The sequence below is a fragment of the Syngnathus leptorhynchus genome, chromosome 13 (assembly GCF_054491065.1).
Source record: "Syngnathus leptorhynchus isolate UIUO chromosome 13, UIUO_Slep, whole genome shotgun sequence".
In the NCBI taxonomy this organism is placed as follows: domain Eukaryota; kingdom Metazoa; phylum Chordata; class Actinopteri; order Syngnathiformes; family Syngnathidae; genus Syngnathus; species Syngnathus leptorhynchus.
Window position 1 is genome coordinate 6,430,337 of NC_141207.1, and position 15,863 is coordinate 6,446,199.

The 15,863-nt window shown below is 40.5% G+C and overlaps 1 long non-coding RNA gene across 1 annotated transcript in view; it reads right to left on the reverse strand.

Moving 5' to 3' along the window:
- The window catches only part of LOC147047166 (uncharacterized), a 30,147-nt gene that overhangs the window by 2,624 nt on the left and 11,660 nt on the right, over nucleotides 1-15,863 (reverse strand). Inside the window, exon 4 of the long non-coding RNA XR_015067966.1 lies at nucleotides 15,341-15,460. This is a non-coding gene — a long non-coding RNA (uncharacterized LOC147047166). The remainder of the gene's footprint in view (nucleotides 1-15,340; nucleotides 15,461-15,863) is intronic.

Consider the following 15,863-nt stretch of genomic DNA (forward strand, 5'->3'; position numbering starts at 1 on the left):
GATGTCGCTAGATGCAAGCAAATGGTTATTTAGTGATGCCGGACACAAGATTGGGTGAGTCTGAGGTCCGCAACACAGGTAACAATGCAGAATATTTGCTCTTTGGTTTTCCAACCTCTCGAGCAATAAAAACGTCGCAAATTGTACGCTTTACATGCTAAAATAATGAATTCAGAGTGAAATTTCGGGCTGTTCACTAAGACACAAAGAAAGCTATTAACACAGTGGGCCGCTCTATTCTTGCGGTTTTGCATATTCGGATTCGCACTTTTTTTAAAAATATATTGTTTCAAAAAATAGGGGAGGAGACAACCACCGTCTTCATGGAAAATGCGTATTTGCACTTTAGCCCAATTTATAAAAAAAAAAAAAAAAAAAATTGAGACTACGAACTAATAAAATCGGATCTAAATTTGGGTCTTCGTGACCGTGAAGTAATTTGTCCAAGTGGAGCTTACCACAAAATGAAAGTTTGAATTCAACCCAGCTTCCAGACTCCCGCTGGTGAAAAAAAAAAAACATGGGCAATTTCGACCATACGCATGTGTGTTCGAGAAATTTCAGTCCACGAGGCAAAAAAAACCCCTTCCAACTCCCCATCTCCGAGTGTTGCCATGGCGATACATCTTCAGCCAGTGCTACTCCCTGCTGACCCCGTTGGGTGACCTCTGACATTTAGGACCATGGCTAGGGGGGCGAAAGGTCAGCAATGGCCAGAGGGAGACAGGAGCACTTCCATGATTTGCACTCTCCCCACCCCTCCTCTTTTTTTCTTCTCCATCATTTGCATTTGACCATCAGCTGCAGGAAATTCATCTGACTGAGTCACACATTGCACTTCAGCAGGTAGTGTGTGCGTATATGTGCGTGTATGTGTGTTCTTGGCTCACGGCAAAATAGCAGAAAAGCTCAATATCGTATACATTTGCATTTGCTGCTGCTGCAACGGCCTTCTGGGTGAACTGCTGTGATGTCTGCCAGGCTAACACTGGCTACGGTGATGATTATGATCGCCGCTCGTAATGATCGCTATATTCCCATGGCCTTGAAGGCTACAGTATCTCATAGCTAGGATATTTATAGTTTTCTACGATTTGAATTCATCTGTCTTTTCAATTTCAAAATGTAACGCGGTGTTTAAAAAAAGAACGCCAGCCAATTAAAGAAAATACGGTATTGTTTGTAATATCATTACAATTAATTACATTTCAAAGGGAAATTCAGTGTGCTACGTCTTTAGCATTATTGATGAAATTATATGAAAACTACTCAAACAGTATCTTATTTCTTTTATTATTTGTCCCACATGGGAACATTCCAGAATTTAACGACTTTGACATCAATACCTGTACTTATAGATGCAAATAAATTTTCACTATTTGTTGCTAAATGAAGCAACAAAGGTTTTAGAAACACCTTATAGAGAAGTATTAAAATGGAATATGCAATTAATGCACCTTATGATTCTTCTTGTGTGTTCTGCTTGTTGACTCGGTTTCTCCTGGGTAATAATTACAGAATTGTGTGCGTTAAAGTCATGTGACCTGAACATTCTGTTACCCAAATTATTTATCCCCCACCCTGGGCTGATAGCTCGTCAATATCAGTTTATTAATTTAACAGTTGTGGACTGATAAAAGGTGGTGCTCGCAGTTAGCTTGCCCAAGGATGAATTTTACAATGTGTGTGTGTGTGTGTGTGTGTGTGTGTGTGTGTGTGTGTGTGTGTGTGTGTGTGTGTGTGTGTGTGTGTGTGTGTGCGTGCATGTGTGTGGAGGAAAAGGGACAAAGAGGGAAGAAAAGCCAGTGATCAATGGCGTGCAAAAATGGGCCACCATCGCTCACATTCCAAGGCTATTGAACGGATGCTTATTAAAATTAATACGCTTATTATCACTGTATTAAAAATAAAGATTGAAGACAACGCGTTTGGTGGTATTGATATTCTAATGCTTTCAATACATTGATTAGGCCCAACCACTTGGATATTTTTCCTCAAATATATCAGTCACAAAGGAATGTACGGTGGCCCTAAAAGACCAAAATTGTTGTTTTGTGTTAATTTATATGCTTAAAACAACAAGAGGCATATCAACTTGACGCTTCTCCTAAAAAGCCGAATGAATATACATCTGGGATGTATATCACGCGCCACAAATCAGCCAACCCGGAGCTGGACCCAATTCCCCGAGCCATTACATAATATCCCTGAAGGAAGCTAAAATGTATTTTAACAGTACCCACTGCACTGTGAACTTTGACCTCTTCTCATTTGACCTCCATGCCACTTACACTAGCCGGTGACAAAGACACATTTTGTTCACTTTAAAAAAAAAAAGTCCTTAACATGTCTTATAGAATGCAACAGTAACAAAAAAAAGTTGTATAATAAGACAAATATAACTACAGTGGATGCGGCCCTGTAGGTGGCAAGTGTCAATAGGAGTGATGTGTGTGTGTGTGTGTGTGTCTGTGTGTGTGCGTGCGTGAGCTAGAGAGACGACAGAGCGAGGTTAAGAGGTGTCAACGCGACACACAAGTGAGGGGCTTGAGGACTCTTCACCAGAGTCCGCTTGACACCCTCCTCAACCTCCCCTCTTATTAACCACTCTAAAGACGCCATTGAGACGCCGACACTTCACACTGAGAGGAAGAAAAAAAAAAAAAAAAACAACCTGTGATCACCTGCACACACTCAAACACACATGCTTTCTCAGTCTGGCAGCCAGGAATGGATTTGTTACACCTCCGATGTGGCGAACATGTTTAGCCAAGTGGAAGACGGCAACCGTGGCGCCCCACAGGGGCTTCGCACCTGTCAGCTGATGTAACGCAACATTGGAACACACACACGACATCGAGTGCAGTGTCAGGAGTTCTTGTCCACACATTTGCAAACAGAGGCCTTTTTGCATACAGCAGATGTATGCCTGGGAATACGAGTCACTCAAGTGAGTTTTTGGAGATACGTTTTTTTTGCACGGTGGCTGACTTTACAACAAATATGACAAAAATGACTTAGTTGTTTAATTTCACACTTGATGATTGGGAAAAATACAACTACTTGTAACACAAGCAATTAAAAAGTCCAGTTTATATAACACGTTGCTTTAAAAGAAGGTCGGCGAAACAGTGTCTCGGTGTCATTTCACTTAATTCCTTGTAACGGACTTTACAGCCAATAAAGTGCTGAGTGCATTTAGAGTTACTGGCTGCACTTTGAGTAAAATGGTATTCTATTTAGGCAGATCACATTTCACTCGTGTGGAAAGTAAATGGATTTGTGTAAATGTAAAAAAATGTGACCAATGGAGAATGTGTATTTCAGAAAATGTACCCTAAAAAAATAATAATTAACTTTACAACTTTTAAAAATGATAATGTGAGAGAAAAAAAAATCTCGTTCAATTAGTCAGCAAAATAAATATAGCTGGATTTAGAATATTAAGTAGCCTCTTTTGCATGATTACGAAAGTTACACGAATAATAAACCAAAGTAAAGTTCAGCAAAATTCATTTTAATTTTATCGAACACGTTCGTATCTTCTGGCCTTTTCTTGTGCAATAATGAGTCTACTGAATTCCCAGTTTGATGACGTGAACTGCCGGTGAACCCTTGTTAATTTCAAATGGGCTCGTTTTGCTTTATTTATGAAGCGGAGACTTAATATTGCAATCATTTAATGATAAGGTCATTCCATTTGGCATTGCGGTTTGTTGCTTAAACATCTCTCGGCTCTCCGCCACTCCATCAAGCGGACTCACGGGAGCGGCTGTACAAAACCCAACAGAAATGGAGATATAATACAGGCGCCGCACGGTGCTCTATGGATCGCCCCGATGTGAGAACACAGCGCCAGTCGATAGCCAAATGAAGAGAGATGCTGATGCGCATGACTCATAGCTGGACGAGCTGACGTGCAGGCAAGGCGGCTGCATGAATCTTAATCAACGCTTTTGAGAAGCCAGTAGCTTGTGTTACAGAGATGTGTCGAGCGTAATGACATTTGAACGCTCGGAACAGGGGCGGAGAACTTCTTTTTCCTATTTTCACTTTTGATAACATCTACAGAGGGAAACACATGTTTATTTTGTATTTTTGTGTTGTGTCTACTGTATAAGTTGCTAATGTGGGCAGTATAGCATTTCCAATTTTTAATTTAGATTATATTGTATATTTTTGTGTACTTAATATTGCCATGTTGGTCTAATGTGCATTTATTTTGGGTGTAATTCCACCCTTGACCAGTAGATGGTGGCATTATTATCATTTAGCAAAACAAAAATGCATTAAAAACAAACAGGAAGTCAGCCATTTTAGAATGAAGCTGCTCATTTGTTTGTAATCTGATGCGATGAGTTTCATGTTTCTGTGATTCCAAACAACATAAACAGTTCAGAAAAAGGATAGATGGGAAAATTTTCTATTTTGGGGCTTTTAATAAAGGTTCCACTCGTTTGTAGAATGAAGTGCTTTTGGCAGGCCATAATTGGCCCCCGAGCCACAGGTTCCCCAGCCCTGCTTTTAAACAAATAGTCACATGGACGACGTTGAACAGGACCAAGCAACCCACCATCCAAAAGCCTGTGAGGTAGAAAATACGGAGGATGGAGATAGATAAGCCGAGGTCAACGCCCGTGCTCCTGACAATGTTGTTTTATTAGCCCCCGTCAGGTTGTCATTTCCCCAACGGTAAACATACAGAACGGGCTTAATTAAGAATTTTTGAGCGGGGATACGGTCAAGTCCGGAAACATTAGCGAGATGCAACCGGGTGTCGTAAAGATTGATTGAGACCGAGGATGTGAGGGACGTGGCTGGAAACAGGAGGTGGAGGGAGGGCAGCGAGCGGAGGGGGGGGGGGGGGGAGAGGCTGAGGTGTGTTCCAGCAATAGGGGGTATTCTTGTGTTGCTCTGGACAGTTAGGGACCAAACGATTTTTAATGCATTAACGGCCCACTTGCACTAAGACCAAATCGCAGTTAAAATGTTTGACATCCTGCTCCGGGGATCAATGCACCCCGGACCGGACGCAGGGCCCCTGATAATACACAGTGCATACACTCACACGTGCAACAAGGTGGTGGCACCATCTGAAAAAAATAAATAATAATAAACCTCTGGACCGTGTGTAGGGGGGAAAAAAAACCAAAAACTTTTATCCACAACAATATCCGCAGGTAAAAGCATCTTTAAATCAAAACAGAACGAGGGTCAGTCGATTGCGGAGAGGCGCGCAGACGGCGTAAAAGGCCCGGCGAACTAAAAGAGTAATGAGCCCATCCATATCTCCCCGCGGACCTTAACTTTGCATTCAATACATTATTTACAGCTGAATTTTTACTGAGGGATAGGTTCCTCTCAGGGGGTGTTTACTGAGTGCTGCGCTAACCGCATCTGCGAGCTAGCGTCTTGTTTACAGCCCCCACATGCATGATGCCCGTGTACTTGGTTTCACTCACAAACGCACAAAATGGACTCTGGAAGATCCTTATGGTGATCTGGAGTCATTCAAAAAGTTTTCATTTTTTTATTGGTTGGACCGTTGTGTCAGGTGAATGTTATATTTGATTTTGGAGTCAGCCACTCAGTCTTCAAACATCTCCAATTGATAAATATCTAATTTTATTTCTTGACATTGAACACAGCATTAGACTCGTTTTATTGTTTTGAAAATGTTCTCTTCAATTGATTTTTTTTTTAGTTTGATTTTTCATTTCGGTACAGCTTCTGTTGTTTTTAAACTTTAGACTCGAGAAAATAGAATGGAATCCAAAATGTCTTCTCTCCTTAATTTAATCATTTGTCTGCTTTCCATCCTAAACGTGTGCCCAAACTGAAAGTGAGCTTTTTAGCATTAGTAAGCAGACGGTGCCCCGCCGAGGGCGGCAGGAAAACAAACACGAGCGGGCTGGAGCTTTATTTAGGTTTCAACTTTATTATATCTCATTTCTGCCCGGCGCAGATTTGATGATTTGACTCCACTCACAGCTCGAGGTTTATGTCGGAGGTTTATGTGGGTGACTATAAAGATAAACACTGCAGAGGATGGTCTGGAATGAAGGAAAAAAAAAATGATATTGGCATAAAATGAAGGTGAAGTTATTAAATGCATATTTTTTGTAAATGAGAATTGATCTTGGATTTGATGAGGGCAAATGTAATATCAGTTTGAAGGATTGGCCGGAGTGGAAGTATAATTCAAACTATGATCTCATCCCAGCCGTATGGAAGTCAACGATGTGAACCACTACACTACTTTTTTAAAATTGTTTCAACATACTTGCATGATTCATACTTTTGTAAAACTTCATTCCGTATATTTGCTCTACGCTGTCTCTCCTTGCGAGGATAAAATAAATAAAAAAAACAACAACACTTGATGTTTTCAAAGTGTGTTTCTCAAAGCAGTGTTGACATAAATTGTTTTCCTAGTTGTTGTTGATTTTCCAAAATGACTGACCAGCGTCTTTGTCTCCCTCCTTTCAAAGCGACTATTTGTCATCTTTGCAATAGAGCATTTCAAAAAAATTCAACCTGGTAGCCAACCCCCACACCACCTTCTACTTCGACTCCCCCCACCCCCCTCTTCCCATTCTCACTCTCAATTCCCCAGACTCAAGCCAGCAGCAATCAATACCCTTATTGATCAGCTCTCTCCATTCCCATTACACACCAGTGCCAAAAGAGCCCAACCATTTTCTCCCAAAAGCTGCATTTGGAACATATTTGCCATAGTAAAGGCTTTCTTTCACTGCACCGACTTATTATTGAATCATTCTGCGTGAGAGTGTTTTGGTGCACTGTGACGTCCAGTTGAGAGGATGTACTGCAAAATAAAATAGTAGCTAAGTGTGTGAATTAACCCTGCAGGATCTTCTTGAACATTTCATTCGCAACGTGAAAAGCTGCACCTGAGCAAATACGTCAAATTGATGTCGAAAAATGAGTTTGAGTTCATTTCTTCACATTCAATCAAAAACACAATGTTTTTTTTTTGCTTTATATTTTCAGATTCTACCCCCAATTACAATATTCCGTCTTATTCTCACTTAGATCGTTTTCTCCCTTAATTTGTCACCCATTGGTGTGTAGAAAGTAATTTGTTTTCTAGTTGTTTCCTACTTCATTTGTCTCTCCAGCTCTCTCTCTCTCTCTCTTTCTCTCGCCATAGACAATGCTTTGGGCAAAATCAATACTGCAAGGAAGAGAGACGGGAAAAAGAAAAAAAAAGAAAACAGAAGCGAAGGCATATTTTTAGCCTGTTATTATAAGGGCTTGTGTGAGTGAAAAAAAAAAAAGTGTTGGTGGGAAAGCTCGACCATGCCAAGGTTCCGGCTGGTACGGGAACGGGAGAGAAGGATGGGAGACGGGAGAGTCTAATGGAGATGAATCCAAGCAGGCTGCAGATAAGGTGGAGTGTACAGAATGATCCAACACTCACTGGATTACAAATTCTTCTGCACAATCTAAAAAGATTCAATACAGGAGAGCAGAAATTATGCTCTGATACACCCCAAAGTATCATCTTTATGCATTTTTGCGTTGTGCTATATATGATCTTCATTATTGTTCTGAAAGAGCGTCTGCACAGCACCAACAAAGGCGTACTATAAATATCTCCCGAGTCCACATTTGTGCTGGGAGAGGAAGGCCGCAGCCTTCGCTCCCGGCCTTCCGATGGACTCTTTCTGTCGGCTTCACCTTTATGATACTGTCCGTCAACCGGCGGCCACAGAGACGGCGTGCGATTGGCTACAGAAGAAGAATGCTAGGTCGCTATTGATTTAGCTACGGTATTAAGGGATCAATTAATCCCCATTGTGTGTGCCAGCACAGATAGCGTGATGTGTCTTATTCCTGCCGGGTCTAGATAAGAGTTGCTCTGCTCTCTCTTGGCCAGTCACTTCCCTTTGCGAACATCAAATCAAAACGGCCATCGAAATCGGATGATGGCACAGCGAGGGGGGGGTCCCCCCCCATGGCACAGCGAGGGGGGGTCCCCCCCCCCCGACACACTTCCCCTCAACTCCATGTGGGGCATGGTTTGGTCGCAAAGGCGCGTCGATACGAAAAGTCGTCGGGGCAGAATAAATGACGTTCGATGGCGGGAGGAGACGTTGCCATAACGATAAAAAGGTGAAGGGTGTAAGCAGCTGATATGGATGAGTAATGGCTGTCTTCTTGCTGTATTGGCAGAACATTGGAATGGGGAGAAGAAAAAGCATGGAACAAGCATTGCCCCAATTTCCAAATTGAAAAGATTTTCAAATTCATATTTGGAGCAACCACATAGCATCAACACATAAAGGATTATTATTATGTGCCGAACATAATATTTTGTCAAAAAAATGAGGAAAAAATAGTCAATAAGAACGTACTTTGACAATACGTATTGCCTAAAATAGAAAATTTAATTGAATGAGCTTTTACGGGTGTACCTAATGAAGTGTCCAGGAACTAAATATTCACAGAGAGAGAGAAGATTCACTGCAGATATTTTACTCAGGCTGGATGATGATGTGCCGTTTAATAAAAGAAGAAAGAAGCAAAACGCTAAGCAAGAGAGAGACTTGGACAGAAGTGGGTGCTAATTCCTACTTTTCAGTTTAAATAAAGATTGGAGCTGGATAAAAGCCATTAGGGGAGAAATCAGACAGGGCATGCTATGTAGGACAAGAGCTGACTGCAGGGAGGTGAGTGCTGGGATCAATACTCAGTCGATGAGCTCAACACCCGCTGCTGAGCGTGCACGCACACGCACACAGGCGCACACACATTTCCAGTGAGAGAAAGAGGGGCATGTGGTACATTGCAGGGCATCTGCATGTTTGTGTGTGCGTGGGCTACGCTGACTAATGGAGAGCGGCCGACACAAAATGCAAGTGCAGCGAGGGGTGTGTTAATCACAACATGCCCGTTGTCGTTTCTTGTGATAGAAGTATTAAAATAATAAAAACAAGCGTGGGACCGAGATGGAAGGGTGGACAGCTGCATAGATGCATTTATTTTATTTATCTTCAGAGGTGCGGCGCCGCTAACAAAGATGGATGCTTGTGAGGAGACCATCTTGAGCCTCCTCTAACCTCCCCTCCCCTCTTTTTTCTCTCTCTCTCTCTCTCTCTCTGCAGAATTGATTGACTGTGTCTCCTCAATCCATCTCTCTCTCTGTCGCCTAGCAACGGGTGCTCTATCGGGTGTGGAGGGCGGGATTTCCACAGTGGGAGCGGGGTGGGTGGTTAAAGGATGGGTCAGGCGGGTGGGTGCTTGTTTGGGTGCTTGCTGGGGTTCATTAAGCAAAAGACGACTGGACATTTTATTCAGACTGATACATGTTTCCCACCATTGGAAAGTGGTGGTGGGAAATCTGCGGCCCGTGGGCCATATGTGGCCCATGGGAATTAATGGGGTGGGGTCATGATAAAAAAAATAATTATATTGGTGTTTCTCATAGGACAATATAGCACACTGAATAAAGCTTAGAGCATCTCTTCCTATCTGCAATTGAGTAAACACAATATATAAATATATATGACCTTTGGAGGGCTTTATTAGAACTGGAATGACCTTTGATAGAAAAAAACTGTGATCTGGAGCATCTGAGGAAAAACCAGCAAGCAGCAGCGAGCGTTTGATATCAGTGCCAGAAGAAGAAAAGGCAAAAAGATGGTGTTTTGTGCAAAAGCTGACACTTTCCCTGCAGCCGTGTCACTGTTTCATGTCAAAGAACAAAAAAAACTTGAAAATACATCTCCGCCTCCTCTTTTCTTTCTATATTCCACTCAAAAAAGACAACTTCCAAAGCAGATATGCACCCCCCCTCCCCCCTCACATAACCATAACAAATAGCTTTGCTGTGCGGGATTTACACTGTAACGTGAAACAAAAGGCTGATTAAAAAAAGGCAAAGAATGATACCACTTAAAGGAACGAGTAAGTATTTTGCACGAGGCGTTAGTCTGTGTTTTTAAGAGCGTATCTTTTGATCTACACTTAATGTGTGATCCCCTTTGAGGAAGAAGTGCCGGCTATTCCTTAAGCCTAATAAATCCAGCGTTAGCATTAAAGAGTGGGGAGGGGGGGGGGGGGGGGTGAAGGCTGCAGACGAAGACGAAGCGTGAATAATGCTCTTAAGTAGCGTGCAGGATCATACGAATACTTGGCAATATCGAATGAGCCTAAGCTCCAACCTATGAGGCATTATGAATGTATATAAATAGAGGATGCTCATGGTTAATCCGACATATCCGTTGCACAAAAGGAGAATCAAGCCTATGGACAACTCCATTGGGGATGCCATTTATTTTGGAAATTCAATTATATCTATTTGGGAAGGTAAAATGAAAAAGATCTGAAATAATGTGATTGCATAAGTGTACACACCCGCTTTTAACAGGGTCCGTTCTGAATCGACCAATGACATTCAAACTCATGTTAAGTGGGAGTTGGCGTGCAAATGCTGCCTTTTAAAGTGCCTCAAATAAAGTTCTGCTGTTCTAGTAGGCCTTTCCTGGCATTTCTGATATTTCGCTAATGTGATGAAACCCATTGTTTGGTGTAAGCACAACACTGTGGTAGCAGCATTAGGCTTTGAGGTTGTTTTCCTAGAGCTGGAACTGAAGCCTTCGACGAGGTGAAGGGAATTATGAACAACTCAAAATGGTCGTTAGTGTTATCAGAAAATCTCCAGGATTCTGTGTGAAAACAGAAAAAATATTAAGAAAAGCATACTCGAGCTTTTTTGAAGGGTTCACGAGAGGCATTTGAAATAGTAGCAGTGCTGACTCTGATTTAACATGAAATTGGATGTGATTGAATTCAGTTATGAGATTGTGCAAACGTCTACAACTATATTATAGTTGTTGATTTTTACTGTAACTCTTGAAAATATATTTTTTCATTCAGTTATATTGGCCATGTCAATGGTCAAAACTATTCCTATATTTTTTTATTTATCACAAAAATCTGGCATTTGAACAAGAGTGTTCAGACTTTTTATATCCACTAGATATAATCTTCTTACTCCATATGTGTCGTATATTATGTGTATGATTTTTATAAAGTCAATCAATGTTCACACTCAATGGACGCTTCATTAGGAACATTTGCACAATGAATATTACTGTACTAAATCTTTGATATTTATTTAATCTTATTCCATCCAATCTTTCCCTGCAATTATTTGAATTATATTTAACTATCATGTTCAATTTTGCGGATATTTACAAAAAATACGTGTAATACTAATCTATACCAGACTGAGCGACAGCGCACGCGCACACCCAATCACACAGGCACACGCACACGGAAAATAAATGTATTTTGTTTTATTAAAATAGATCTAGGAGGCAATTCATATATAGAAACATAAGTTGTGGATATTACTGCATGTCGTGAATTTCTAATATACCCCAATACGTGTGTCGACACAGTTTAAGGTGTTGGAAAGAAAAGACAAACTGATCAAAATAATTCGTGCAACATTCCATAATCCACCCGCAATCGGATCAATAATGCATTGAACGTGTGTGTGCGTGTTTATATGTGTGTGTGCGCGCGTGTGTGCGCGTGCGTGTGTGATTAGTGCTTCAAACTGATTGAAGAACACACCTGAGTGATGTTTATTTCTTCCACTAACGGCCTGTCACCATGCAGATAATAGGCTATATAAATATACGCCTCCCAAATGGGTGACCTTTGGACCATGCTAAAAAAGATTGTATTTTTTTATTTTTATTTTTTGGGAGGGGGGGGGGGGGGGGGTGCGGAGGTAAATAGTTACGTGCGAGAAATATTTTATTTTGTGCTTTGGCCATAAATACATACAAAATAAATGAACACGTACTGACAAATCAGGTGCGTAGAAGGATATTACATTTTCAATAAGATAATTAAAAAATAGTAGCCTGGATTTTAAAAAAAATATATGTATTTGTTATTTTTATACAAGAAATTTACACAATTGCACACAATATTTTTTCTTGTAGTTCGAGTTATGATGCTGAATACTCATTTAAGAATCCTGTAGACTAAAACAAGGTATTGATTAAAGCCTTACTGGGAGAAAACGGGCCTTTTGCCACTACAAATTGTATTTTTTTTTAATACACACGCGTGCCTTATTTCCCCCGCATGTGCATAAATATATATTTTTAATATATAATTTAACCGGAAGCATTAAGAAAAGACTCGAACCCAATTCTCTGCACCAATCGATCAGCCTGCAAATGGATCAATACTTCACCGCGGCTATTGATCAAGCTCGCTCCTCTATTGCCGGGCTCCGCTTTTCAAATGCAAATGCGCCTAAATAATAATCTATGGCAACAACACTAATTCCTTAACAAACGGCGGCCAAACGCTCCACAAACACTGCCATTCCATGCCAAAAGGCAGTTGAGGCCTCTCTTCACTGCTTTAAATAAATAAAAAATATGAATTGATTCATGTAGAAAAAAATAAAATAAATCACGTGCAAAGCGAAGATTTAACGGACAAACGTGCGGGCATCGATTCGGCCTACGGACTGCATACATGCTAAAAGTTTGCTCAACAAGACAAAGTCCAAACAGCAGCTCGTTCAGTGTATGTGCAAAAATTTAGATAACGGTATATTTTTTTAATGTCATTTTCTAAATCTGTGAACATGATATAGGAAATAAATCCCCTATATACTTACTAGAATGCATGTACAAGCAAAGAAGAAGCCAGTGTGTGTGTGTGTGTGTGTGTGTGTGTGTGTGTGTGTGTGTGTGTGTGTGTGTATGTGTGTGTGTGTCTGCTGTGTGTGTGTCTGCTGTGTGTGTCTGCAAGGACGTGTGATCAATGGCACATGACTAAACACTGCTACTTAACTTTTGCCAATAGTAAATATACTTTAGAATACATTAGGCGTGATGCATCAGCCGCACCAGTCTCTCAAGAAGCCATGAAAAGATTAGAGTGTCCACATGGACGAGGAACTATATAGACTGCATGTACAGTGGAGCTCTACTGCTAAAATAAAAGAAGAATATTGTGGAAAATAAATTGAAATACACTTCATGTTGTAGTTATTAACATTGGCTATAATATCGTATAGTTTATTTATGCGCTTTATTTTGTTTCAGATGTGAATGTAATAATTAATTCAAATGAATAACCCAATATGACTTTTTAAAATTTGGACCAGAGTGCATAATTTTACAATGTTATCGAATCTTCAGAAATGCATCGATCGAAAAAGGCTGCTGCAGGGTTCATCATTGATTATGTGATCAGCAAACGACAGCAGCGCTTTAAGATAACAACAAAATACTCCCGCAGGTCCCAAAAAAAAAAAAGACTGCGGGAGGCAAACAGCTTGAAGCTAAAAAATACAAATTAAAAAGCGGTAGATAGGTCTGCAGTATGTAAAACTTTCTCCAAGTTAAAACATTTTTTTTAAAAGCAGCACGCAAACTATAGCCGACCACTCCCAAATCGTGTGTTTGTAAAGGTCCGAAAATTTATTAACAAGTTGGCACTGTAATTTTTTAAATTATAGGTATTACTGCGGTGTTTTTAAATATATTAATTTTCTCAAAGTTAACCAACATGTTAGAAGCAGCTCATTGCAGTTATACAACGCAATATTGAGCATTTTGTTGAATGAATGCCTTTATGAGTGCTGCATAAATTCAAAAAGGACATTTTGGAGATAAAGGATCATCAAATATACATTCATTTGTGTAATTAAAAAAAATAGACAAAAACAATGATGGATTTACGTTCAATATTTAATCCATCATGACGTTCTCTGTGATGTTTAGAATCAAAGTTGAACATTATCTGCACTTATAGACTGAGTATGCATTTAAAATGTAAATATTTATAGAATTTTTCTATATCTTTTGGCTGCCTTAATTGGGGAAAAAACGCGTGTCGGGGTACATATGGTCTCGACATACGATATTCTGAGGGTACGAACGGTGGGCGAGTCAATATTTTTTTAATTTGACTGTTTTATATGTATGCACCGGGAGCGTTTTTCATAAATACTTATGATACCCATAAATGTACTCATGGATTTGCGGAGTTTTGTGACTACGTCGCGTTTCGACTTCCGTACACACGACTAAAGAAGAAGACTGCATTAGGTTTAAAAGTTGCAAACTTTCCACTCGGTCTAATTTCTCCTTTATATTGAGACTACGTGAAATGAGAAGAGCTCGCAATGAGAGTTTCCATCCATCATGTTGCACCGCGCGGCCGTGCAATGAGCGCTCTGTGGCCGGCTGGCTGAGCACAGATGACGGATTCGCTGCTGCGCGGGGTCTCGGTAATTCATTTTCGATAGCGGTGCTTTGCCGGGATCAATAGAAGGACATTAACCCGAGCGGACACTCTTGTTGTTGTTCTCTACTGGTGGTGATGGTGGTGATGGTGGCACAAGCCAGAAGGTGCCATCAACATGCATGCTCCCATTTTGAGCGCCTCTGCAGGTTACAGATGGCTTTGACCTACACTGCTGCTAAACACCCTCAGACATTATTTGAAGCGAGGCGCACATGATTAGCGATGCCAATTGCTTTGTTTGGGCTATTTAGTTTTAACCACTAATGACCTCATTATTTTTGCATAACATCGGCATGTATATAGGCACGCCTCATTTGTATATAAGGGCCCGGTCGGCACCAAACACACATAAACAAGCTTCTGCATAACACAAAGTATAAGTCAATTTAAGAGTCTTTTGGTTTTAAGGTGTAGTAAGGTAAGGGTGGGCAACATATGGCTAGTGGGCAATATGAAAACCTTTATCAGAGTCCACTCCTGGGTCAAAATAAAACCAATGTATTTAAAAAAAGAAAAAAAAATCGGAATGACACACTTTTGTTAATTTGACCCAGCTTTTGTTATTTTGTATCAAAAGAACCAAATTTGTGTTTGTTTTTGCATCAAGTATCAGGTCAGTCCAATTCTTGACCAAAATCTGGTTATTTTTGACTCATCAGGTTTTGTGTGCACACTTAAAACTGCTGGGTTAAAAATTGGACTGACCCAGGGAAGTTGGGTCAAATTGACCCAACTTTGGGATGGATGGACACTTGTTTGTTGCTTACCCAGAGTCTGCTGTTAATTCCATGAAAACCATACTAGACAATATTGGCAGGTATGTTTCTCCCGAGCCCAACAAATGCACTACACTACATTTCGAGCTCCTTCAATTCACTCAGTGTGATCTCCAACCTCGCACATGTGTAATCCATTCACTCCATCCCCATACGTGTTGCTGCATCCACACACCTTACAATAGGCATCGGGTTATATCGACGCACCTCCTGATCCATACACGCTTTGACAATGATGGATGACTGACCTGGATTGACGTCAGCCGGCAGCAACTTTCATACATGGTGGGAACCTCTGACATGGAACACGATCAGTTCTCTGACTTTGTTGGTTGACTTTCAAAGTTGTTCTCCAACTTTTTTCCTCCCTAGGAAACAATGGAGAGTGAATTTAACAGTTGGCATGATGTACGCTTCATCAAAAAGCCTGCTGTTTCCACAATAAACCTAAATAATAAGCAAAGTCAATAAAATAGTATTCATTTATTTTCAGCAATCTATTCTATCGATATTATTGCATTTATTTTAGCAGCATTGCTTTCAGTACATCATTTTGTCCAATCAGATGCGTTGCCTTGACAATGCAATCCAACCAAGGACTTTGAAATCAGTAAACCAATGTAACTTAATCTAATTTAACTGATGAAACAAACCGTTTTCAAACCCGTCTTTACAAGGCCATAGCGCTAGCCCTCAATGACGTCATACATTTCCCACCCACTGATTGGTCAGTTACAACAAAACTACTTACAGCCTATGTGGAAATTTTAA